This window comes from Triturus cristatus, chromosome 12 (assembly GCF_964204655.1).
Source record: "Triturus cristatus chromosome 12, aTriCri1.1, whole genome shotgun sequence".
NCBI classification, from domain to species: Eukaryota; Metazoa; Chordata; class Amphibia; order Caudata; family Salamandridae; genus Triturus; species Triturus cristatus.
In genome coordinates this window covers 172,448,558-172,473,578 of record NC_140595.1, presented here as the reverse complement: position 1 = coordinate 172,473,578, position 25,021 = coordinate 172,448,558, and positions in this window count along the sequence as shown.

The following is a 25,021-nucleotide window of genomic DNA, read 5'->3' as shown; positions in this document are numbered from 1 at the left end:
GGACAAGATGCTCCTCCCCGGTGGCGACTACAACCGAGCGCTCTACGCTAGTGTGCCCGATTCCCGCTTGACGGGACCCACGCGTGTCATGGTGCGAGTTTGGCACGCGGCTAATGCAGCTATGGGCTGGAAGGACCGTTTGACCCGGGCGTCACCGCTGTATGCGTCTGAGAGGTTGGGCTCTCTGTGGACCTCGAAAGGCTTTGAGCAGTGGGACACTATAGGCATCAGTACAGTGGGGGATCTCTGGACGAGGGGAGGATTTAAAACATTCGAGACGTTGCAGGCGGAGTTTCAGCTGCGGGGCAGTGAATACTTTCGGTACCTGCAGGTCCGTCACGCGCTGGGCTCCGTCTTCCCAGATGTGGCCTCCATCCCGGAGTCCTCCCCCCTGGAGGATCGAGTGCTAGATGGCCATGTTCCGGACAGCACGATCTCCCTCATTTACAAGAAACTGATAAATGATCGCTCGGGCTTACTGACTGGCCTCCGCGAGGCCTGGGTTGCCGATGGGCTGGAGTTGGACGACGAGGACTGGATTTCCGCGGTGGCCTCTCCGAAGGAGGTGGCCATCCCGGCTCGCCTTCGTTTCGTCCAGCTTAAGATACTCCACCGGGTGTACATGACGGGGCCAAGGCTCCTGCGTATGGGCTATGCCGAGGACGGATTGTGTTGGCGTGGGTGTGGTGCTTCAGCGACTTTTTTGCACATTTTGTGGGAATGCCCGAGGGTGGAGCGATTCTGGCGTGGTGTGCATGAGGTCCTGCGAGCGGTTACGCATGTCGCGCTGTTGCCTGAAGCGAGGAGATGTTTGCTGAATGTGTGGGAACCGACCGATTACTCGGTTCCGCAGACGCGATGGGTGACTCTGGGCTATATGGTGGCTAAACGGGACGTTGCACAGCTGTGGGGATCCCAGAGGTCCCCGGCGGTGTCGGCCTGGAAAGAACACATGGATTGGTGCATGTTCCGAGAAAAGGTGGTGTATGTGGCGCGGGCTAAGCCTGGGGCATGGGTGAAGATATGGGGCCCCTGGAACGCCTACCGCGGGGATATTTGCGAGCCGCCGTTGTTGCCTCCCGCTTCACCAGCTCCATCCCCCTAGTTTACTCCCTCCCTCAGTTCCGAGCACAGTATTCTCCCAGTCCCGGACCTGTTTCCCTTCCCCTCTCGAGTGTTTTCAGTGGATGGTTTGGGGTCCCCCATTCGAGGAGCACGTGCTGCCACTTTCGATCGTGGGTTGCCTTGCGGGTGTGTGTTTATGTATGTTGTTGTGTTGTATAAAATGGAACCGTATTGTGGGCTCAGAGCCATATGGCCCGCGTTGTGGATACCTCCTGCCTTAGTGTCTATGTAAAGCTAAGTGCCTCATTGTATGTATGTCATTTGTTATCGTCACTTTAGCGGCCGGCCGGAAGGTTGTAGGCCCATACCTGTATATATTTGAGATTGCAATAAACGGTTTCAAAAAAAAAAAAAAAAAAAAAAAAAAAAAAAACAAGAGCATGCTCCTCATTAGTCCGTGTCATAGAACCATCACCTCAAGTGCAAACAATGCAAAAAAGAATAATCACATTCATACGATCCGGGGCTTCGCTTTAACAGATTGAAAGGAATACCCAAAGATTCTCTGCTACTCACCAAACAGAGAATATTTGATGACATGCGCCCCAAAAAATTTAGGGCATGTATGTTATTTTAGAGAATGAGACCCAATGCGACCTATATATTATACTACTAGGGGTCCCAAAATGTGTATATTGAATCAACCTTCAAACATACACATTGAGTGAGACAGAAAGAAAGAAAGAAAAGGCAGAGCCATGCTGGATAGTATAAGTGTCATATTGTGGACCTCCCGTGTGGGTATTCTGTATTCCAATATCCTCACCCAGTGATGCGTTGTGCTCAAGCACCTAGCCATAGTGTAGGAAATTACTTGTGACTACTATATCTGTCAACCTGCTAAAGACACTCCATCCGGGGTGTTGGGGACAACAATAGTGTCCGAGTGCTGTAAATTTATAGTTGCAGAACCGGACTCCTCAAAGTAAGAGCCTTCAAATATCTAGGATATACATAACAGGAAAAACGGTAGGGCCTCTCTTTTGTTTAGCAAGTCACCTTGATTTAATAATGGTGATTGTGTCGAACGACAATAAATGTTTGTATATCAATTACCTTTTATACGGATCCTATAAGTTTCCACAGTAGTCCATAAGGGGGTACTGCCACCACCCTCCTAAAGATCCTGGGCTTTTGATACAAAATACTTCAGTATTCTTGCTGGTATTCTTCTAAAATTTTTGTAAAGGAGGCAATAGTATCAATAGCCTTAATCTAATTTACAACAAAGACGTATTCAAATGTTAGTCACGTTCCTTACCGCTTACTACTCCTTATGGGACATGGTTCTCCCTGCTTCAATGAGCTCTCTGTATGAAGGCAATGGTCGCTTATTTGTATATTTATTTCTTATCACTTTTGACTCTGTGTGGTCAGTGTTCTACAAGAAAGAACACACAGTAGTTTTACTACTCTCCTTGAGATAGCAAAGAAGTCAAAGAAATTCCCCAAAACAGAGCAAGTGCGTTGAAAATACTGTCCATCTTTGACTACGATTCATGTATTGCACCATCCACCCCATGCGTGTATGGTAAAAAATACCTGCTCATAACAGTTGTACTGCCATTCCTAACTATATTAGTAGTCATATCAGAACCATTGCCTCTTCTATGCCGCAATTTCCATATTCATTAGACTTAATCTAACACTAAGGAAAACCCGTGTCCCTTCAGGGTCTCTCATCTCAATAGTACTCACCAGCTACGGTGCTCCGCCTTGAACGAATATTTCTACTGCTACTCCAATTAGGCAAAGTTGTATCTAGTGGTGACTGGTGTCTTTTGTATCTAGTATTATGCAGCTTTCCAGAACTGATTTTGTGCCAAAACGCGAGATTGCAATAGCTCCGGGTTTGGAAGGAAAGTCACTTCTGACACTCTCTATGCATGTATACGCCCCTCGCTTGCTCCATAACTTGCACCATATTGAACTAGTGTCCTATGCTTCATTGGACTTTACTGTTGTAGCGTATTAATAATCACTGGTCGTCATCTAGATAAGCTGTGCGTCTAAAAACCACACAGATTGAAAAAGTCCACATGCATATTCATTTCAGATCCACTCTGCATAGTTCACGTCAATACATTACTAAAAGCTTTACAATGATATTATCGGGCACAATTTTAGATTGGGGTTACTATGATGTAGTTGCCAAGCAAAGCTGACCTCTGCTTTTAACATAATGAATTATATGTTTTCGCGTGATGCACGGTCGACTAAATTTGCTGCAAATATCAAGTTACCTGCCATACTATCTCCTCATTGAGACCTTCCTTTACTAAATCAAGCATAAAAATCCAAAAAGTCCTCGACTTTTACATACTTCTGTAATATCTTTTCCAGGGATGCTTTTAACTTTTTCCAATATTAGCCATCTGAGCTCACTTTCTTTGTGATTCAACTCAATGCAATGTTGGACCATGGGAGATGTTAATTTGCGAGTTTTAATCGCCGATCTATGTTCACTATACGGTGTTCTGAACTTGCGGATTGTTTCACCCACATAGCCCTTTTTGCAGGGACAGAGGATAAGATAAACCAGATTAGAGCTCCTACAATTGGTGAAATCTCCTAGTTTGCCTTTCCTTCCTCCGTATTCCCAGTATTGGGTAACCACGGCAGTTTCACATGCCCTGCACGTTCCACATCTGTGGTTCGCCTTAATGGGGGGGCCTGTGATGGTTGTTTGTCTCTCGAGAGGGGTCTGTCTGTCCCTCGTGTGCACCAATTTATCTTTAAGATTCCAATTTCTACGATAAGCTATAAGAGGTTTTTGTAGTGCCTCTTGATCGTCACCGATATTTAATATGTGCCAGTTTTTGTCCAACACTTTCTTGACTTTAAAATTCAAAGGCGAGTGATTTATAACACAAACTAGATTCTCTTTTTTCGGGCGAGTGTTTCCTGACAGCAAGGCATCATAATAGCTTTCCTTTTTGTAAGCTGTCCTAATCAGACGTTTTGGGTATCCTCTCTGTAACAGTCTTTCTTTCAACTCTTCCTCATGTTTGTCATAGTCCTTTTTATGTCTGAACAATTCCGTCTAATCCTTAAAAATTCCCCAAATGGAATAGAGTCTTTCTGGCAGTTTGGATGGTAACTGTCATGTGTTAAAATCGTATTTTTTGTCTTGGGTTTTCGGAAAGAATTCCCCTGGATTTTACCAGCCTGGCCACTGATCTCAATGTCTAAGAACTCAACGGACTTCGTGCTGTGGTGGCCTGTAAACCTCAAATTATCATCACTGGCATTAAGCCATGCAATGAAAAATGCCAGGGTTGCTTCATCTCCTTGCCAAATAAAGAAGATGTCATCAATAAACCTGTGCCACCTATTGACATTCTCATAGAAAGGGGCCACCTCGTTAAAAATGTGTTTAAATTCATATTCGCCCATGTATATATTAGCCACGCTAGGGGCACAGGATGCGCCCATACTGGTCCCCTTGATTTGATGGTACAGGTTGCCTTTATAGTCAAAATAGTTGTTTATCAATCCAATTTTCAAACATTCTAAAATAGATTGATTCGGCCTGTCTCCTGGTGTCCTACATAAGAGGGTCGCTACTGCCTCTATGGCATGTTGTTGAGGTATGTTAGTATATAACGCCTCAATGTTTAATGTCACCAAGATTTCACATTGGGGATTATATGGTGCATGTTCTAATTTCCAGTATCACTAAGGTATGACTGGTACTCAGTAGTTAGAGGACACAAAAATGTATCAATGTACTTAGACAGGGGTTCTGTACAAGAGTTTATAGATTATACTATGGGACGCAGTGGCGGGTCAATGATACTTTTGTGCATTTTTGGTACTCCATACATGGCCGGCATGACTGAATTAGTTTTGTTTAAAAACTGATACTCTTTACCACAGATAATGTTGTCTTCAAAAGCTTTTCTTGTAATGGTGCCTATCTGGTCATTCAATTTAGTTATAGCCACTACTCTTATGGGTCTGTAATGGTCTGGTACTGCCAGCATTTGATTTTTTTTCATCATATTCTTGGGTGACTATGAGGACTATTCCCCCTCCCTTATCACAGGGTTTTATCGTCAGGTCGGGTATATTCTGAAGTCTCAATAGTGCATCTTTCTCAGATTGTGACAGATTAGGTCTGCTACTATATGTATATTTTGTAAAAAATTTTATTTCATTCAATACAGATTTTTCAAAAATTGCCATCTCTGGGCCTACCATCTCCAGGGTGGGTGTGAATGTTGATTTAGGTTTACACCCTGAGAGGTTACCCTCTTCATTTTGTACCTCACTTTGAGAGAAAAATTTCTTCAAACGTATCTTTCTGAAGAAAGCAAAAATATCTTGATTTAGTTTAAACTTATCGCAGTAAGTACTTGGCACAAAGGATAAACCTTTGATCAGTACTGCTGTCTCATCATGACTGAGGCTGTATTTGGACAAGTTAAAAATCGGTATGGTTCCTGGCATGGATCTACCATTTAAGATCTCCAGTATTGTTTAATTTCGAGTCCTCATGTACATTTGTGGAGGTTGTGGGTCCATCTGCTGGTACCATCTCCTGTCTGGTCTCGGAAATCGGGCCCTGCTCTGATTCCAGCCTCTCACTAAAAAAGGCAGTGGCTCTTGATAATATTGATGCTGATCCCCACCTCTGCTTCTCTGGGGTCGATATCCTCAGAATTGTCCTTCAAAGTTATTCGGTCCTTCTGCTTCTGAATCCGACGAGTTTGAGTCTGAAAATGTTAGAACCTTCTTGTTTTGATTGTATCCATATGATTGGGCCTCGGGTTAATTTTGCGACTCTGGATAATAGTTTGCCCTCAAATATGGGTACGCTTTTTCCTGCGTAAACCATTTCATATCTTTTTTTAGCTTTTCCATCTTTTTTTTATCAAATACTGCTCAAAGTCATGCAATTTGCCACTTAGGCTTTCCAATTTATGTTTTGCTTCCTACACCGCTGTTGTTCTCCTCAACTTATCCTCTAACTCTTGGATTTCTTGATTTAGAGCAGCTACTAGTTCTCTAGTTGTCTCCACAATAAGAATCATTCAATCTCTGGAGCATCTATTTCCTATGTGGGACCATTTTTCTAGGAATTTACGTAGTTCCACAAAGAGTGCTGGCACATTACGTACCCGCAATCCAGATGGAATCACGCCTGCCCGAAGGTACTCCAGCATGAATGTAGCATGTGAGTCTATTCTTTTTGCTTTTTTCCTTAAATTAAACAGTGATGTCCATTCACTGATTTCAGCACCCGATAGTGTCACTCTCTGATTAGTACTAGGAGTGTCACCTTTCAGTGCTGTGAAGTCTGCGTCTGTGAAACCAAAGGTCTTACGGACCTCCATGATTTCTTATAAGGGGGTTCTAAGCAAGATCTATCACTCGCAACCTTAAAATACTTCTGTATGGATTGTGAAAAAATATCAAAACAATAAATACATCTAGAATAGAGTGACAGAACCAAAGAATCCCCATAGTGCAAAAGGAACACACCGCTGTGTTTCTGTAAGAGAGAAATCGTGAACTAGACACGATGTGAGGGTGGACGCATTCACTTACCTCATCGATGTGATGAGACAACCTGAGAGGCCTATGATTGAATAACCACTAACTCATTAAGCTGACAAGGCGACCCCCTAAAAAAAATGCTTTAATGTTCAGGGAGAAAGGGGGAAAAAACAATCAAAAGTACAAGAACACACTCCCTCTTGACCTATATTTCTTTCTTATTGGCTCTCACAAGCTCAAATACGGGGCATTAATAATGTTCCTCTCCACACAAAATGTATTTGTTACTATTATTTCATATTTTATTTAGTTTTTTCTTTTTTTCATATATTTCACACTTTGCATATAATCATTTCCTTTCTTTTTCCAAAACTCTGCATGTACATTGCTGTAAATGTCATTGTTATCTAAAAAGCTAATATGATCCATATATTCCATCTAATTTCAATACTTGTATAGCAACAACTGAAATTGTATAATGAAACAATTAAACAGTCCCCCACATACTCACACCTCTCTCATCTACAACATAATCCAATGCATGGAGAATGGGGAAAGTGCGCATGACTGGTTTGAGTCGCACGAGAGGGCCGACCAAACAGTCATAAGGCACTTAGGAGTGAGCAAACCACTCCCCCCCTCCCCTGCTCTGAGAGCAGAGCAGCCCTGCCCACCCGCCTGCCCGCAAAGAAACATAAAATTATAATAACAGGAAGTTATCATCATTTTCAAGTTTCCTTTACTTTGCACTACTCAAAAGCAGTGGGGTGCTGCTCCTCCGCATAGCAGAGGAGCCGCCACTGCTTACACAGCATCAATGTGCATGGTGCATCTCTGTCCATTGTCTGTCTTTTCATACCATGAGTATGCATTGAATCGCTCTGACCGATGTCCTTCCTTACACAGCATCAATATGCATGGAGCATCTCTGGCCAACGTCCCTCTTATAATGTATCTATGGGCATGGAGCATTTCTGACAGATATCCTTCATTACACATCATCAATGTGCATAAAGTCAACACCGGCCAATGACCTTGCTTACATATCATTAATGTGCCTCGAATTATCTCTGGTCAATCCCCTTCCTTACACAGCACTACAGGCATAGAAACAAATTACTGGCTTTGCTCACACTACATAAATGTGCATGGAGCATCTCTGGCTGACGTCCATCCCTATACTCCATCAATCTGCATGGAACATTTCTGATCCATATCCTTCCATCCACTTCATCAATGTGCATGGAATACCTTTGACCGATGTCCAAACTTACGCTGCAACAATGAGCTTGGAACTTCTCTGAACAATGTCCATCCTTACACTTCATCAATGTGCATAGAACATCTCTTACGGATATCCATCCTTACACTGAATCAATGTGCTTGAAGCATCTCAGACCGATGTCCATCCTTACACTGCGTCAACGTGCATAAAACATCTCTGACTGATATCCATCCTTACACTGCATCAACATGCATGGAACATCTCTGACCGATGTCCATCCTTACACTGAATCAACATGCATAAAACATCTCTGACTGATGTCCATCCTTACACTGCATCAACGTGCATGGAATATCTCTGTCTGATGTCCATCCTTACACTGCCTCAATGTGCTTGGAATATCACTGTCTGATGTCCATCCTTGCACTGCATCAATGTGCTTGGAACATCTCTGACTGATGTCAATCCTTACACTGCATCAATGTGCATGGAGTATCTCTATCCGATGTCCATCCTTACACTGCATCAATGTGCTTGGAATATCGCTGTCTGATGTCCATCCTTACACTGCATCAATGTGCTTCGAAAATCTCTGACTGATGTCCATCCTTACACTGCATCAACGTGCATATAATATCTCTGTCCGATGTCCATCCTTACACTACATCAACGTGCATAACACATCTATGACTGATGTCTATCCTTACACTTCATCAATGCGCATGAAACATCTCTGAGCGATGTCCATACTTACATTTCATCAATGCGCATGAAACATCTCTGACCGATGTCCATCCTTACACTGCATCAAAGTGCATAAAACATCTCTGACTGATGTCCATCCTTACACTTCATCAATGCGCATGAAACATCTCAGACCGATGTTCATCCTTATACTTCATCAATGCGCATGAAACATCTCTGACCGATGTCCATCCTTACACTGCATCAATATTCTTGGAACATCTTTGACCAACGTCCGTGCTTACAATGCCTCAATGTTCATGGAGGCTTTCTTTCTTGTACATCAATAATGCAATCAGAATCTTTTCTACCCAGTGTCCTCACTCACACAACGCCAATGTGCATGGAGTCTTGTACATCATTATTATGTACAATTAGAGTGTATTATAGTGCACTCATTATGGTGGACCAGAGACATTGGGGCTGATTGGGAAATATCCAATACAACGCAGTCATTACAATTACCTACCTTTAACCCGCAACTGTTACTGCCTTTACATCGCATGCCATTACAATGCATGCCATTACAACGTGTGTCACTACAACACATGCCATTACAACGCATACCATTAAAACGCTTGCCATTAAAAAGCATTATAAGGTAAGTAATGGAGATTGTTTTAGTATTAGGGTGGGTATGGGCTTTGTGGTACATGGGAATATAAATTATTACCCCTAGAGTATCCAACACTTCCCCTGTTGCACTCACTGGAGTGGGAATAGTAATTTTTACCCCTACACTATCCAACACTTACCCTACTGTTGCACTCACTGGAGAGGGAATAGTAATTTGTACCCCTACACTATCCAACACTTACCCTACTGTTGCCCTAAAAGTATTATGCATTGTAATTGTATGCGTTGTAATGGAATGCGTTCTAATGGTAGTTTTCAAACATGCATTGTAATGGCATGCACTGTAAAATCATGCAATGTAATGGTAGTTGCGATGTAAAGACTGCATTGTAAAAGCATGCGTTGTAATTGTATGTGTTGTAATGTAATATATTGGGCCTGATTCACAGTATCCCCACTCGGGCAGACTCTTACATTGCATCAACGTGCATAAAACATCTCTGACTGATGTCCATCCTTACACTTCATCAATGCGCATGAAACTTCTCTGACCGATGTCCATCCTTACAGTGCATCAATGTTCTTGGTACATCTCTGACTAACGTCCGTGCTTACAATGCCTCAATGTTCATGGACGCTTTCTTGTACATCAATAATGCAATCAGAATCTTTTCTAACCAGTGTCCTCACTCACACAATGCCAATGTGCATGGAGTCTTTCTAACCGATGTACTTCTTGTACATCATTATTTTGTACAATTAGAGTGTATTATAGTACACTCATAGACATTAGGCTTGATTGGGAAACATCCAATACAACGCAGTCATTACAATGCAACTGTTACTGCCTTTACATCGCATGCCATTACAATGCATGACATTACAATGCGTGTCACTACAACACATGCCATTACAACGCATACCACTACAACACATGCCATTAAAATGCATTATAAAATAAGTAATGGAGATTTTTTTAGTATTAGGGTGGGTATGGGTTTTGGGGTACATGGGAATAGTAGTTTTTACCCCTACAGTATCCAACACTTCCCCTACTGTTGCACTCACTGGAGTGGGAATAGTAATTTTTACCTCTACACTATCCAACATGTACCCTACTGTTGCACTCACTGGAGTGGGAATAGTAAATTTTACCCCTACACTATCCAACACTTACCCTACTGTTGCCCTAAAAGTATTATGCATTGTAATGGTATGCGTTGTAATGGAATGCGTTGTAATGGCAGTTTTTAAAAAATGCATTGTAATGGCATGCGTTGTAAAAACATGCAATGTAATGCTAGTTGCGATGTAAAGACTGCATTGTAAAAGCATGAGCTGTACTTGTATGCGTTGTAACTTCATATATTCAGCCTGATTCACAGTATTCGCACTCTGGCAGACTCTTACACTGCATCAAAGTGAATAAAACATCTCTGACTGAAGTCCATCCTTACACTTCATCAATGTGCATGAAACATCTCTGACCGATGTCCATCCTTACACTTCATCAATACGCATGAAACATCTCTGACCGATGTCCATCCTTACACTTTATCAATGTTCTTGGAACATCTCTGACTAAAGTCCGTGCTTACAATGCATCAATATTCTTGGAACATCTCTGACTAACGTCCGTGCTTACAATGCCTCAATGTTCATGGAGGCTTTCTTGTACATCAATAATGCAATCTGAATCTTTTCTACCCAGTGTCCTCACTCACACAACGCCAATGTGCATGGAGTCTTTCTAACCAATGGAGAATTTTTTTGTATTAGGGTGGGTATGGGTTTTGGGGTACATGGGAATAGTAGTTTTTACCCCTACAGTATCCAACACTTCCCCTACTTCTGCACTCACTGGAGTGGGAATAGTAATTTTTACCCCTACACTATCCACCACGTACCCTACTGTTGCACACACTGGAGTGGGAATAGTAATTTGTACCCCTACACTATCCAACCCTTACCCTACTGTTGCCCTAAAAGTATTATGCATTGTAATGGAATGTGTTGTAATGGAATGCGTTGTAATGTTAGTTTTTTAAAAATGCTTTGTAATGGCATGCGTTGTAAAATCATGCAATGTAATGGTAGTTGCAATGTAAAGACTGCATTGTAAAAGCATGCGTAGTAATTGTATGCGTTGTAACGTCATTTATTCGGCCTGGTTCACAGTAGTCGCACTCTGGCTGACTCTTACACTGCATTAAAGTGAATAAAACATCTCTGACTGATGTCCATCCTTATACTTCATCAATGCGCATGAAACATCTCTGACCAATGTCAATCTTTACACTGTATCAATGTTCTTGGAACATCTCTGACTAACGTCCGTGCATACAATGCCTCAATGTTCATGGAGGCTTTCTTGTACATCAATAATGCAATCAGAATCTTTTCTACCCAGTGTCCTCCCTCACACAACGCCAATGTGCATGGAGTCTTTCTAACCAATGTACTTCTTGTACATCATTATTATGTACAATTATAGTGTATTATAGTACACTCATTATGGTGGACCAGAGACATTGGGCCTGATTGGGAAACATCCAATACAACGCAATCATTACAACGACCTAATTTTAGAAGGCAACTGTTACTGTCTTTACATCGCATGCCATTACAACGCGTGTCACTACAACACATGCCATTACAATGCATCCCATTACAACGCATTCCATTAAAATGCATTATAAGGTAAGTAAGGAGATTTTTTTAGTATTAGGGTGGGTATGGGTTTTGGGGTACATGGAAAGAGTAATTTTTACCCCTACAGTATCCAACACTTCCCCTACTGTTGCACTCACTGGAGTGGGAATCGTAATTTTTACCCCTGCACTATCCAACATTTACCCTACTGTTGCACTCACTGGAGTGGGAATAGTAATCTTTACGCCTACACTATCCAACACTTAACCTACTGTTGCCCTAAAAGTATTATGCATTGTAATGGTATGCGTTGTAATGGAATGCATTGTAATGGCAGTTTTTTAAAAATGCATTGTAATGGCATGCGTTGTAAAAACATGCAATGTAATGCTAGTTGCGATGTAAAGACTGCATTGTAAAAGCATGAGCTGTACTTGTATGCGTTGTAACGTCATATATTCAGCCTGATTCACAGTATTCGCACTCTGGCAGACTCTTACACTGCATCAAAGTGAATAAAACATCTCTGACTGAAGTCCATCCTTACACTTCATCAATGTGCATGAAACATCTCTGACTGATGTCCATCCTTACACTTCATCAATACGCATGAAACATCTCTGACCGATGTCCATCCTTACACTTTATCAATGTTCTTGGAACATCTCTGACTAAAGTCCGTGCTTACAATGCATCAATATTCTTGGAACATCTCTGACTAACGTCCGTGCTTACAATGCCTCAATGTTCATGGAGGCTTTCTTGTACATCAATAATGCAATCTGAATCTTTTCTACCCAGTGTCTTCACTCACACAACGCCAATGTGCATAGAGTCTTTCTAACCAATGGAGAATTTTTTTGTATTAGGGTGGGTATGGGTTTTGGGGTACATGGGAATAGTAGTTTTTACCCCTACAGTATCCAACACTTCCCCTACTGTTGCACTCACTGGAGTGGGAATAGTAATGTTTACCCCTACACTATCCACCACGTACCCTACTGTTGCACTCACTGGAGTGGGAATAGTAATTTGTACCCCTACACTATCCAACCCTTACCCTACTGTTGCCCTAAAAGTATTATGCATTGTAATGGAATGTGTTGTAATGGAATGCGTTGTAATGTTAGTTTTTTTAAAATGCTTTGTAATGGCATGCGTTGTAAAATCATGCAATGTAATGGTAGGGAATAGTAATTGTTATGCCTACACTATCCAACACTTACCCTACTGTTGCCCTAAAAGTATTATGCATTGTAATGGTATGCGTTGTAATGGAATCCGTTGTAATGGTAGTTTTTAAAAATGCGTTGTAATGGCATGCATTCTAAAATCATGCAATGTAATGGTAGTTGCGATGTAAAGACTGCATTGTAAAAGCATGCGTTGTAATTGTATGCGCTGTAACGTCATATATTTGGCCTGATTCACAGTATCCGCACTCGGGCAGACTCTTACACTACATCAACGTGCATAAAACATCTCTGACTGATGTCCATCCTTACACTTCATCAATGCGCATGAAACATCTCTGACCGATGTCCATCCTTACACTGTATCAATGCTCTTGGAACATCTCTGACTAACTTCCATGCTTACAATGCCTCAATGTTCATGGAGGCTTTCTTGCACATCAATAATGCAATCAGAATATTTTCTAACCAGTGTCCTCACTCACACATGCCAATGTGCACGGAGTCTTGTACATCATTATTATGTACAATTATAGTGTATTATAGTACACTCATTATGGTGTACCAGAGACATTAGGCCTGATTGGGAAACATCCAATTCAACGCAATCATTACGATGACCTACCTTTACAACGCAACTGTTACTGCCTTTACATCGCATGCCATTACAATGCATGCCATTACAACGGATGTCACTACAACACATGCCATTACGATGCATACCATTACAACGCATGCCATTAAATCGCATTATAAGGTAAGTAATGGAGATTTTTTTAGTATTAGGGTGGGTATGGGTTTTGGGGTACATGGGAATAGTAGTTTTTACCCCTACAGTATCCAACACTTACCCGACTGTTGCACTCACTGGAGTGGGAATAGTAATTTTTACCCCTACACTATCCAATACTTACCCTACTGTTGCCCTAAAAGTATTATGCATTGTAATCATATGCGTTGTAATAGAATGCATTGTAATGGTAGTTTTTAAAAATGCATTGTAATGGCATGCGTTGTAAAATCATGCAATATAATGGTAGTTCCGATGTAAAGACTGCATTGTAAAAGCATGCGTTGTAATTGTATGCGTTGTAACGTCATATGTTCGGCCTGATTCACAGTATCCGCACACGGCAGACTCTTACACTGCATCAAAGTGCATAAAACATCTCTGACTCATGTCCATCCTAACACATCATCAATGCGCATGAAATATCTCTGACCGATGTCCATCCTTACACTGCATCAATGTTCTTGGAACATCTCTGTCTAACGTCCGTGCTTACAATGCATCAATGTTCATAGAGGCTTTCTTGTACATCAATAATGCAATCAGAATCTTTTCTAACCAGTGTCCTCACTCACACAACACCAATGTGCAAGGAGTCTTTCTAACCAATGTACTTCTTGTACATCATTATTGTACAAAGAATCCTCTCTAATCGATTACCTTTCTGGCATGGCATCTAAATACAAAGAATCATCTTCCAATGCACAGCCCACCTGGAGGATTTCTGAATGATGCCTTCCTTACATTGCATCAATGTCTATGAAGGCTTTCTTGTACACTAATAATGTACTTTGAATCATCTCTGGCTAGTGCCATCAGTGTTCATGGAGCTATGCACAGCAATGTCTTTCCTTGCACATCAATGTGCATGGAGCTCTTCTGACCGATGTCCTCTCTAGCACATCATTAAGGTGTGTCTGTGGCTGCTGATCTTTCTGACACATTTTACAAAAACAAGGGAACCCAAATTGTGGTCAGGAACCTTGGGTGTAGAATGTTTTTCAGGAACAACAGTCCCTAACAAGGATACTGTGTTAAAAAAATGATTTATCTAGAAATACAATGATGTCTATATTTGACTGTCCTATTGGACATGATTGTTTATTGTAAGGAATTAAGGGAACAACATACAATTGGGAACATGTACAACATTAAAACAAGAAGAACTCAGGCATTCCATGGAGCATGGTAAAAAGTTATACATCAGTTAGACCAGCGAGAGATACATTAAGGCACCCTAGCACATACTAATGAGAGTTTAAGATTGTGTCTGAGTGCAAAAAGTCGACGGCGTTTCGATCCCTTTAACACATTATTGGGATCATCTTCAGGACTAGACAATTGGTGCCTTAGACAGATGCCTGTTAGAGTCAAGGGCCCATATACGAGCAGAGGCTGTGGCTCAATTCAAGTGGAGAAGAATTCCAGGATGCTGGCTGGTGTGAAGCAGCTGTGGTAAAGGAGGAGATCTGCCTTACAGTTACGGCCAATGTATAGCAAGTATTTTGGAAATTGGTAGCGTATTGTGGCAAAATTGGCGTGGTCAAGGAAAGGACGATATTTCCGTGATCCAAACAAGAAACCCGTGGTCCTGCTAATGGAGCTAGTGCGTGATCGATGTGAGCCGGCGGCCTTCAAGGGGAGTGACAACGTTTAGCCGCTGTGACGTTGTCACTCCCCTTGAAGGAGCTTTATCACAGCTGCTTCGCACCATCAATTTTCTTGGAAGCTTCTCTGACTGACATGCCTCCTTACACCGCCTCATAAGCCCTTCCTTCCACAGCATCAATGTTCTTGGAAGCATCTCTGACTGATATGCCTCCTTACACAGCCTTATGAACCCTTCCTTACACAGCATCAATGTTCTTGGAAACATCTTTGAATGATATGCCTCCTTACACCGCCTCATAAGCCCTTCCTTAAACAGCCTCAATGTTCTTGGAAGCATTTCTGACTAATATGCCTCCTTACACAGCCTTATAAGCCCTTCCTTACACAGCATCAATGTGTTGGAAGCATCTCTGACTGATATGCCTCCTTACACCACAGCCGATTAAGCTTTTCCTTACACAGCATCAATGTTCTTGGCATCTCTGGCTGATGTGCTTCCCGACAGCACTATGTGCGTAGACTCGTCTATGGTGAATGTCTTTTTCTAAAGATCATTAATGTGCAAAGAATCACATCTGGCTGAGGTCCTTCCTTACACAGTATCAATGTACAAGGATGCTTCTCTAGATGATGTTCTTCCTCACACAGCATCAATGCATATGGAAGTACCTCTGGCCAATGTCATTCACACTGCAGAATCAATGTATATGGTAGCATTACTGATGGATGCCCTTCTTAACACAGCATGAATGTGCATAGAATCATCTTTGGCTAGTAAGCTTCCTCACACACTATCGGTGTACATGGAACCATCTTTGGCCGATTCTGTCCATAGAGATCCTTAATGGGCATAAAAGCATCTCTGACCAATGTCCTTCCAAATACGGCATTGGTGCATAGGGAAGCACCTCTAGCTGGTATCCTTTATTGCACAGAATCTCATCCTATGGAAGCACCTCTAGCAGATATCCTTCCTAACACTGCATCTGTGCATATGGAGCCATGTCTGGCTGATGTACTGCCTTACACAGAATCTAGTTTCATAGATGCACGTCTAGCTAATGTCCTTTGTTACACGGCACTTCTGAAAATTGAAGAACCTTTAGCAATGGCATTCCTTACATAGCATCAAGTCACATGGAAGCACCTCAACCAGATGGCCTTACTTGCACTGCATTTATGCATATGGAAGCACATCTAGCTGAAGAAATATTTGTGCTACAGAGGGTTCTGCAGCACAAGTTGCCACCTTTGCCCAGTGACCCAAGGGCGTAGTAGATTGTTTCTAGTCTCTACTTGCTTTTCTGAAATCAATAAGCAAGTGTTCTAAAAATCTGCATTCTATTATTCTCTACAAGGCCATAATAGACCTCTCAAAATCCAGTGAATGAAGCAATGTCTCTTCAGTTGTTGATGGATCTCGAGAAAATTCAGGTTGCATAGTACACTCATTATGGTGGAACAGAGACATTGGGCCTGATTGGAAAACATCCAATACAACACAGTCATTACAACGACCTACCTTTACAATGCAATCTTTACAACGCAACTGCCTTTACATTGCATGACATTACAATGCATGCCATTACAACGCATGTCACTACAACGAATGCCATTACAACGCATACCATTCCAAAGAATGCCATAACAACGCATTATGAGATAAGTAATTTAGTTTTTTAGTCTTAGTGTGGGTATGGGTTTTGGGGTACATGGGAATATTAATTTTTACTCCCACACTATCCAACACTTTCCCTACTGTTGCACTCACTGGAGTGGGAATAGTAATGTTTACCCCTACACTATCCAACAATTAGTAATTTTTACCCCTACACTATCCAACACTTACCCTACTGTTGCACTCACTGGAGTGGGAATAGTAATTTTTACCCCCACACTATCCAACACTTACCCTACTGTTGCCCTAAAAGTATTATGCATTGTAATGGTATGCGTTTTAATTGAATGCGTTGTAATGGTAGTTTTTGAAAAATGCGTTATAATGGCATGCGTTGTAAAATCATGCAATGTAATGGCAGTTTTGATGTAAAGACTACATTGTAAAAGCATGCGTTGTAATTGTATGTGTGTAACGTCATATATTCGGCCTGGTTCACAAACCACAGCACTCGTGGCAGAGGCCCTGCAGTCGTCGGGGAGCATCCGCACTCGGGCAGACTCTTCACAATGAGAATTCTCATGGTGGAGATTCCGCCCGAGTGTGGAGCCTTTCCACGTCTCTCTGGAGCCTCCACCATAAGTGCGGAGGCAGTTTGTGAAAAAGCACCTTTATCTTCAGTATATAAGATATAACCATCCCCTTTACCTCTTGTCCAGCAACATTTGTGGAGGATGAGCCTTACAGGAAAATCTCCTTTTTGAAAGAGCGCGGATGTTTTTGGATTTCAAATCTCATGCAATGACAGATGAATTGGTGGAGTCTGAAGTGGTGCAAAACAAGAAATATATGATTGTCCTGCAATGACAAAAAATCAGGGGTAAAACATAAGGATATTTTCCTTTACCTACATCAGATCCAGGGTCTTTAATTACTTTCTGTACCATGGTGTATTATAGGTAGACGTCGCCAAACCCATAAAAGTCTACTTTAAATCAAGTTTAGAAGTTCATCAATGTCCATTGCAACCCCAAACTAGAAGATTCTGGTAACGAAATGTTTGAGTTCTCCATAATCTTAAAAGGAATCTTTTTCCCCCAGAACCAATTGAAAGATACTATCATCTACATTTCTGCTGATAAAGTTCTTGTACACCTATAAAATTGGAACTAACAACCACAACACTGGCTGCAATCCTATGCTTGATTGGTCAAATGAATGCAAGAGGGACCTGAAATGCAGTGATTCACACAGCTATTGGCAAGAGCAAGCCAGACTGAGGCATGGACATATTTTTATGGATGCAAACCACTTATGTAATTCCCAGAAGGTGATTTCACACTTGCAAAAGGATTTACTTACAGGGAGGTTTCAATGCGAGTAAATCCCATCCAATGTGACAGATGTGACAGAAGTGTCAAGAATGCCATGGAATGTTGTTAACATCACCAAAGCTATACATTTATGTGCATTCACAAACTATTTGCGACCAATCCCCACCCTGGAAATTGTCAGAGATTTATTCTTGTTCAGTGCTCAAATAAATCCTTTTTAATGATAGGTAGGTGAAGCGAAGACTCTCAAAATGTTGACGGTATTTGCAAAGAGAATTTCTCATGGCAAAAAATACTTTCCCCATTTGAGGAAAAAAATAGTGGTGTATAAATGTAGGCAAAAATGGGTTTCACAAAGGGTTACCACCTGCTATTGTCCCGCGTTTTCAGGGTTTCCTTGAAAAACTTGTGTGAATTCAGAAATACATCCCGTGCAAGGTCAGAAACCTGTGGATGCAAATTTTCGACTTTTGGTTAAGAATCCAGATGGATGCCTTCAAGGAGATGTCTCTGCATATGGGGTCAGATTAGATAGTGGTATATGTCTTTGGATGCGCCCACCGCAAGCTTTACCACCAAATTCAGAAGTGTCCCATCTTTGGTGGGAAATTGTGCTCTCCAAGACAGGTCCATCTCTGCCACTTCCAACATATTTGTTGACCTTAAAGCAGGCTAGGGAGACTTTCGGTTCAAGACAATCCATTCCCATTAACCAAGACCCTTGGTAGTCTTAAGAAAGAAGATTTTAGGTAAGGAGAAATGTGGTGTAGAGTAAGTCAGTCACAAAAACTCTATTTGGCCAATTGCAGCCATAAAAGTAAAGATAATGAAAAACGTTTCATAAATACATAGAGCAGCATTTCAAGGTTCAAGACACGTTCAAGACACTGACAGAGTCAACCACGTAAAGCACCCTCCCCCCCCTCTTTTCATGCTCTCTCACCCTCCCCTACCGCTCTCCCTCTTTCATCCTTTGTCTACTTCCCCTGCTGCTTTCCCCTCCCCCCTTTATCTCTCCCCTTGCCTGCTACACCCCCTAGCCCCCTGTCCCTTGTGCCCTTTAACTAAGCACTCCTTCTCCCCTTGTTGGGGAAAGATCCAACTACTTAAACTCTGGAGTCTCAGTGATCCCTCTGAGAGAGTCCACAGCGCCAAGGGAGCCACTCACAGTTGAGGCATGGTATGGCGCCCCTTGCCAAACCACTCCCTCTCCCCTTTTTGGGGAAGGATCCAGTAGGTAGGCCTTGGAGTCTCAGAGACCCCTCTGAGAGAGTCCACTGTGTAAAGGGAGCCTCTCGCATCTGAGTTGGGGGAATGATATCACTTCCCCTGGGATCACAGCTTATTGGACTTTGGACGCAGCTTTTACTCGTCTACCAGTATGTGCCCCTGTCACCCTTCCCCCTCTTCTTTCATGCTGTGTCTCTCACCCTCCCCCTCCTCTTTCCCTCTTTCATTCGCTGTCTACTTCTACTGCTCCTACCCCCTCCCCCTGAATCGCTCCCTTGCCTACTTTTTCCCTTACGCATATGCCCTTATTGTTTGTCTCGACCAATCAAGTAACTATGTAGCTATGCTCTAGTAACTGTGTAACCTTTGTAATGATGTAACCTGCAACTATGGTCTGATACTCATGTAAAGCGCTCCGATACCTCCGGGTTTAGACAGCGCTATATAAAACCTTTCAAATAAATAAAATAAATCCAGGGATAATACAGTTAGTGTCAAGGAAGAAACTACATAGAGTACATACCAATGATCCAATGTATAAAACATAGAAAAGGGCCAATGGGTCTCAGGATAAAGATTTTTTTTTAAATTACGTTTAGAAAATGAGAGTCAGATCCTAACGTACATATATGAAAGAGGCGGGGTAGTTCTTTTGAGCCATATTTGTTTCTAACTCCCAGTGAAAGGATGGCAAAATTTCCCACTGCCATGCAAATATTCTCATTCTCCACTCTTTGCAATCACACACAGGCCTCCTTATGGGAGTTCGTACTAAAAGAGCGTAAAATAGGGCACAGAAATCGCTGCCTATCAGAAGCATATAGAGTGTAAATTACAATAAAGTGCAATGTGCTTTGAGTGGCAGTGTTATTGCACGAATATCTAGGCAGTGGTTCTCCCCAGACTATATTCCTAGGAAAAGCAACTATCAGGTGGAATAGACTGGTTCGTAGTCTTGTTAAATAATACCTGCTGTTCCCATTCGGAAAACCAGAGCGATAAGGGGATGTTATGTTGTTATGTTATTAAAATTTATAAAGCGCACGATTACCATTCCGGTGTCCTGGCGCTAAGCATTAACTGAGTGAAAGCAAAAGGTATGCACTTCCTAAAGTTGATGCAAGGTGTGATAGACTAACTAGAGGGTACCAAGGTGGTGTAAGGGAACTGATGTGAAAAACAGGAGTTAAGATAACTCCTTATTTGGAAAAGAAGACCCTCACACACCCAACAAGCGGGTGTCTTGCTTCATCACCGGGTCTTTGCTCCTTATTGGGCCGGCAGGTGCAATGCCCGATCAGGCACCTAATGGGGCCTTCCTAGCGGAGATCTTTTTTTCCAACGCCGATGAGTGAGGTGTGTGTGGGGGGGAGAGTTAATTACAAAAGTGAGTGTAGGTGCAGATGAGGTGAAAGTGAGTATATTAAAACAGGGGTAGGTGATCCACTAAATATTTTAATAAAGCATGGTCACCATCCTGGTTAAAACAAAAAATATAATCCGCACATTTTTCACCGTTAGTTATGTGAGTGCATGTGCTGGGGGGATCAATAGGTCAACATGTTTCTTGCCTTAGAATATATTAAATGGCAATTCATCAGGACCGAGGAAAATATTGCGGCTACCTACACCTCTTTGGTGGTGCCCACCAACTCTAAGAGTTAACAATTGCGGACACGCATACAGCACCCTAAAAAAGTGTGGTACCGTAGATAAAAGAGCACACCTGCGGAAAAGGAAGATAACAACAAGTAAAAGCATAATGAACAACAACTTAATTGAAATATCAGGTTAATTCAAGACAGAAGGTGGTGTCAAGAACACACAGATGTCAGGAGAGTTTCTTAGCGAGAAAGGAAGTTCATTCCAGAATCTGGACGCATTGGTTACAAAGCTTCTGCCTCCCCAATTAACTTTTTTAAAGCAAACGGTTTTCACCAGTTTAGCGCCCATTGATCTCAGGGTTCTGGATGGGATGTACCAGGAAAACTTGTTTCTTAAAAATTGTGGACTGGTCCCGTTCAAGGCTCTAAACACAATACATAGTGCCTTGAATCTAGATCTCAGATGAGTAGGGAGCCAGTGTAACTTTTTAAGTTCTCCTTTGACTGAGACCGACCTAGGGGTCTTGGTTAACAGTCTGGCGGCTGCATTCTGAATAGTTTGGAGCCTATTTTGATGTTGAGCTTGTATATTGACATAAAGACTATTACAATAGTCAAGACGTGACAATATCAATGCAGTCACTACCGTTCTCAGGTTCCCTTCAGAGAGAAAGAACCTGATTTTCCTAATCATTCTCAGTATCATAGAACATCCAGATATCACCTTGCTGACCTGGTCTCCCATATTGAGTTTTTCGTCTACCACAACGCCCAGGTTTTTGACTTTCCTGCAGGGTGTGGGACAGAGGCCAAGATCCGCAGGCCACCAATCTGGGGTCCACATCAAGGGGTTGTTGCCAAATCTCAGAACCTCAGTTTTAGCTGAATTCAGCTTGAGGCAATTGGCCGACATCCACCTAGAAATGGCGCCCATACAGTCTGAGAAGCATGCTCCAGTTTCTTTTTCAGCTCCCTCCTTCACTGACAGTACAATTTGAGAGTCATCCGCGTAGGAGGTAAACTGAAATCCAAAAGCTCTAATAATACCAGCCAGGGGTGCCACGTAGATATTAAAGAGAGTGGGACTAAGAGATGATCCCTGCGGCACCCCACAAGGCAGAGAAAAGGGTTCGGAGGTATTACCGTTGAGTTCAACGGTTTGTAACCTGTCCTTATGAAAAGAGTTAAGCAGATTCCATGCTTGACCTCTGATTCCGATCACTGATAGCCGATTAAGTAATACCATGTGATGCATGGTATCAAAGGCCGCAGATAAATCTAGGAGAATCAGCATCGCGTTGCCTCCCTTGTCCATCACCTCTCTGATCTCTTCTGTTGACTTAAGGAGCGCCAGCTCAGTGCTATGAATAGCTCTGAAGCCAAAGTGTGAAGGGTCCAACAGGTTGTTGTGCTGGAGGAAGTCACTTAGTTGCCTATTTATGGCCTTTTCCAATATTTTGGCTGGTAATGGGAGTCTAGAGATGGGTCGATAACTTGATGGATCTTTAGGATCAAGAGACTGTTTTTTTAGTAGCGGAAGCACTGAAGCTTTTTTCCAGGTATTTGGAAAAAAACCTGATTGAATTATGCCATTAAAAAGGGGTGTCAAAACCCTGCAAGTGGTATCTGCTAGTTGTTTAATGATCCATGTGGGACAGGGATCACTCGGGGCACCAGATTTTATACTCTTCATAAGTTTCACGGTGTCCTCAAGTTGCAAAGGCGAGAAACAGTCCAAGGTGCTGGCAGGGAGATGAGAAACTTCCGTTTTGACATCATTTGTATCAATCGATTCTGTCAAAGAGATAAAGATTGATTCAACTTTAGATTGAAAGAACGCCCAAATGATGTTGCAAAAGTCCGGAGCAACAGTGTCATTCGGCATCCTAGGATTTGACAGTTTAATAACCGTTTTAAACAATTCTTTAGAGTCAGATTTAGCGTTCATGATTTGGGTACAGAAATAATCTTTCTTAGCTGACATCAGAGCTTGTTTATAATTAGAAATGGTTAATTTATAATCTGATTTATCCGGCATGGTGTGGAAATATGGATTTTTATGATCAGTTATGTCCCCTATCTTGGACCCCAACGGTTTCATGTATAAATCATAAGTACATGTATGTTTCCTCCAGTTCCAGTTATGAAGACGCAAACACATGTGCGTCCACCGTCAACATGTCCTCTTTCAGATCCGCCATGAATGGGCCGGATATTCTATTCCTAAGTATGAAAGGCCACCGGCTTTATATGGTTCATTTATCCCATTTTACAGTCCAGGCGAGTAGGCCCTGATTCTGCCATCAAGCTTTTTCTGCCTTCTGCCTCTGAAAGCTCCAGTCTGAGCTCGCATCTGTACCCATGAACTTTGTCCTACTCCCTGCGCGGCTAACGGTGCCTGACTCGACCTGTCTGCTTGCCAAAAACTGTATTTCACCTTCAAGATTATCTGCTCTGCTCCGCTCTTCACCCAATGCATTCCTGTCTAGTAGTTTAAGTAAACATTCTTTCAGCTACCGAGCAAAAGGCCCGGCTTCTCTGTCTTTATGCAAGTAATTCATAGCCCTGTTACTATGGAAGATTTCTGCCCTCGCATCTAGTGTAGACACTTAGACGCTTGTACACGCACTAACAGTCAGTATAGTCAGTATAGAATAAGATTCTATCCTAAGAGACCTTTCTTTTTTGGATAACACAGTTCTTTAAACATAGGATGTTAGATATGATTTGGGATTAGGTTGACATAACCCCAGACTTCTGTCTCCACATGTAGAGCTAAATGTCAAGTCCCCTTCACCCCTAGTTGCACGTCAATCACACGTCATGCTGCTGCGCGCGCATCTCTGCCAAGTATTTCTGCTGACATTGCGAAATTCTTTCGTGGAACCACCCATTTATGACATCATATCCAATGACGTTCTTTAAGTTACGCCCAGTTACACCTATTTTGGTTACGCATGTATGTTCTTATCTTTATTATCAACTGTTACGCCTCCTGCATCTGTTTCACTGTAATGCCTATTGTATAAAAATGATTACTTGTCAATAAAGATGGTTCTTCACTTCCTGAACCTTCGTGGTGATGGAACATGGAGTCCATCGATTCGAATTGATTTTGGAATAAAGCCCGTTCCGAACCTCTAATACCACGGATTCTGCCTCTTATTTTACTGAGCTATTGTTATAGATTTTCCGTATCAAATTAAGTTCCGGTAATTAAATTATTTACCACATAAATGGCGCCCGAACAGGGACACTTTCTCATCTCACGCGCCGGAGGTGCGTTGCAGGCCCGGTCTCCTGTCACAGCTGGACGGACAACTACGCGTACCCACAGGATTTCCTGTATCTCCCTCCTGCCCAGCGGGGGTAACTGAGGCTGCGATCAACACCCAGACGAGGCGGTGAGAAGTGCGAAGTATCCCGACCAGAGCCTAGCTGAGAGAGCAAGATCCGAGGTATACAGAGGCCCACCAGGTCCCGAAGTTCCGAAGTTCCGAAGTTTCGAGTCGAGTCCAGTCCGGTCCGAGTCCAGTTCAGTTCCGAGGCCTTCCGTTCCGAGCTACCCGGTGAGTACCATTGTCGGGGAGGCGTTCTGACGTGCACATAGGTTGTGCCGGTCAAGACGGGTTTGGGTACACAAATCCGGTCTGCACTGTTTCAGCAGTGTATCTGTACTGTTTAGCAGTATATCAAGTATGCCTAGTATATAATCCAGAATTACCTAGTTAGTGCCGAGTATCATGTTTAGTGACTAGTTCCCTAAATGGCCATCATTGTTGTTCATTAAATGTTAAATGTTAAAATGTTTTAAATA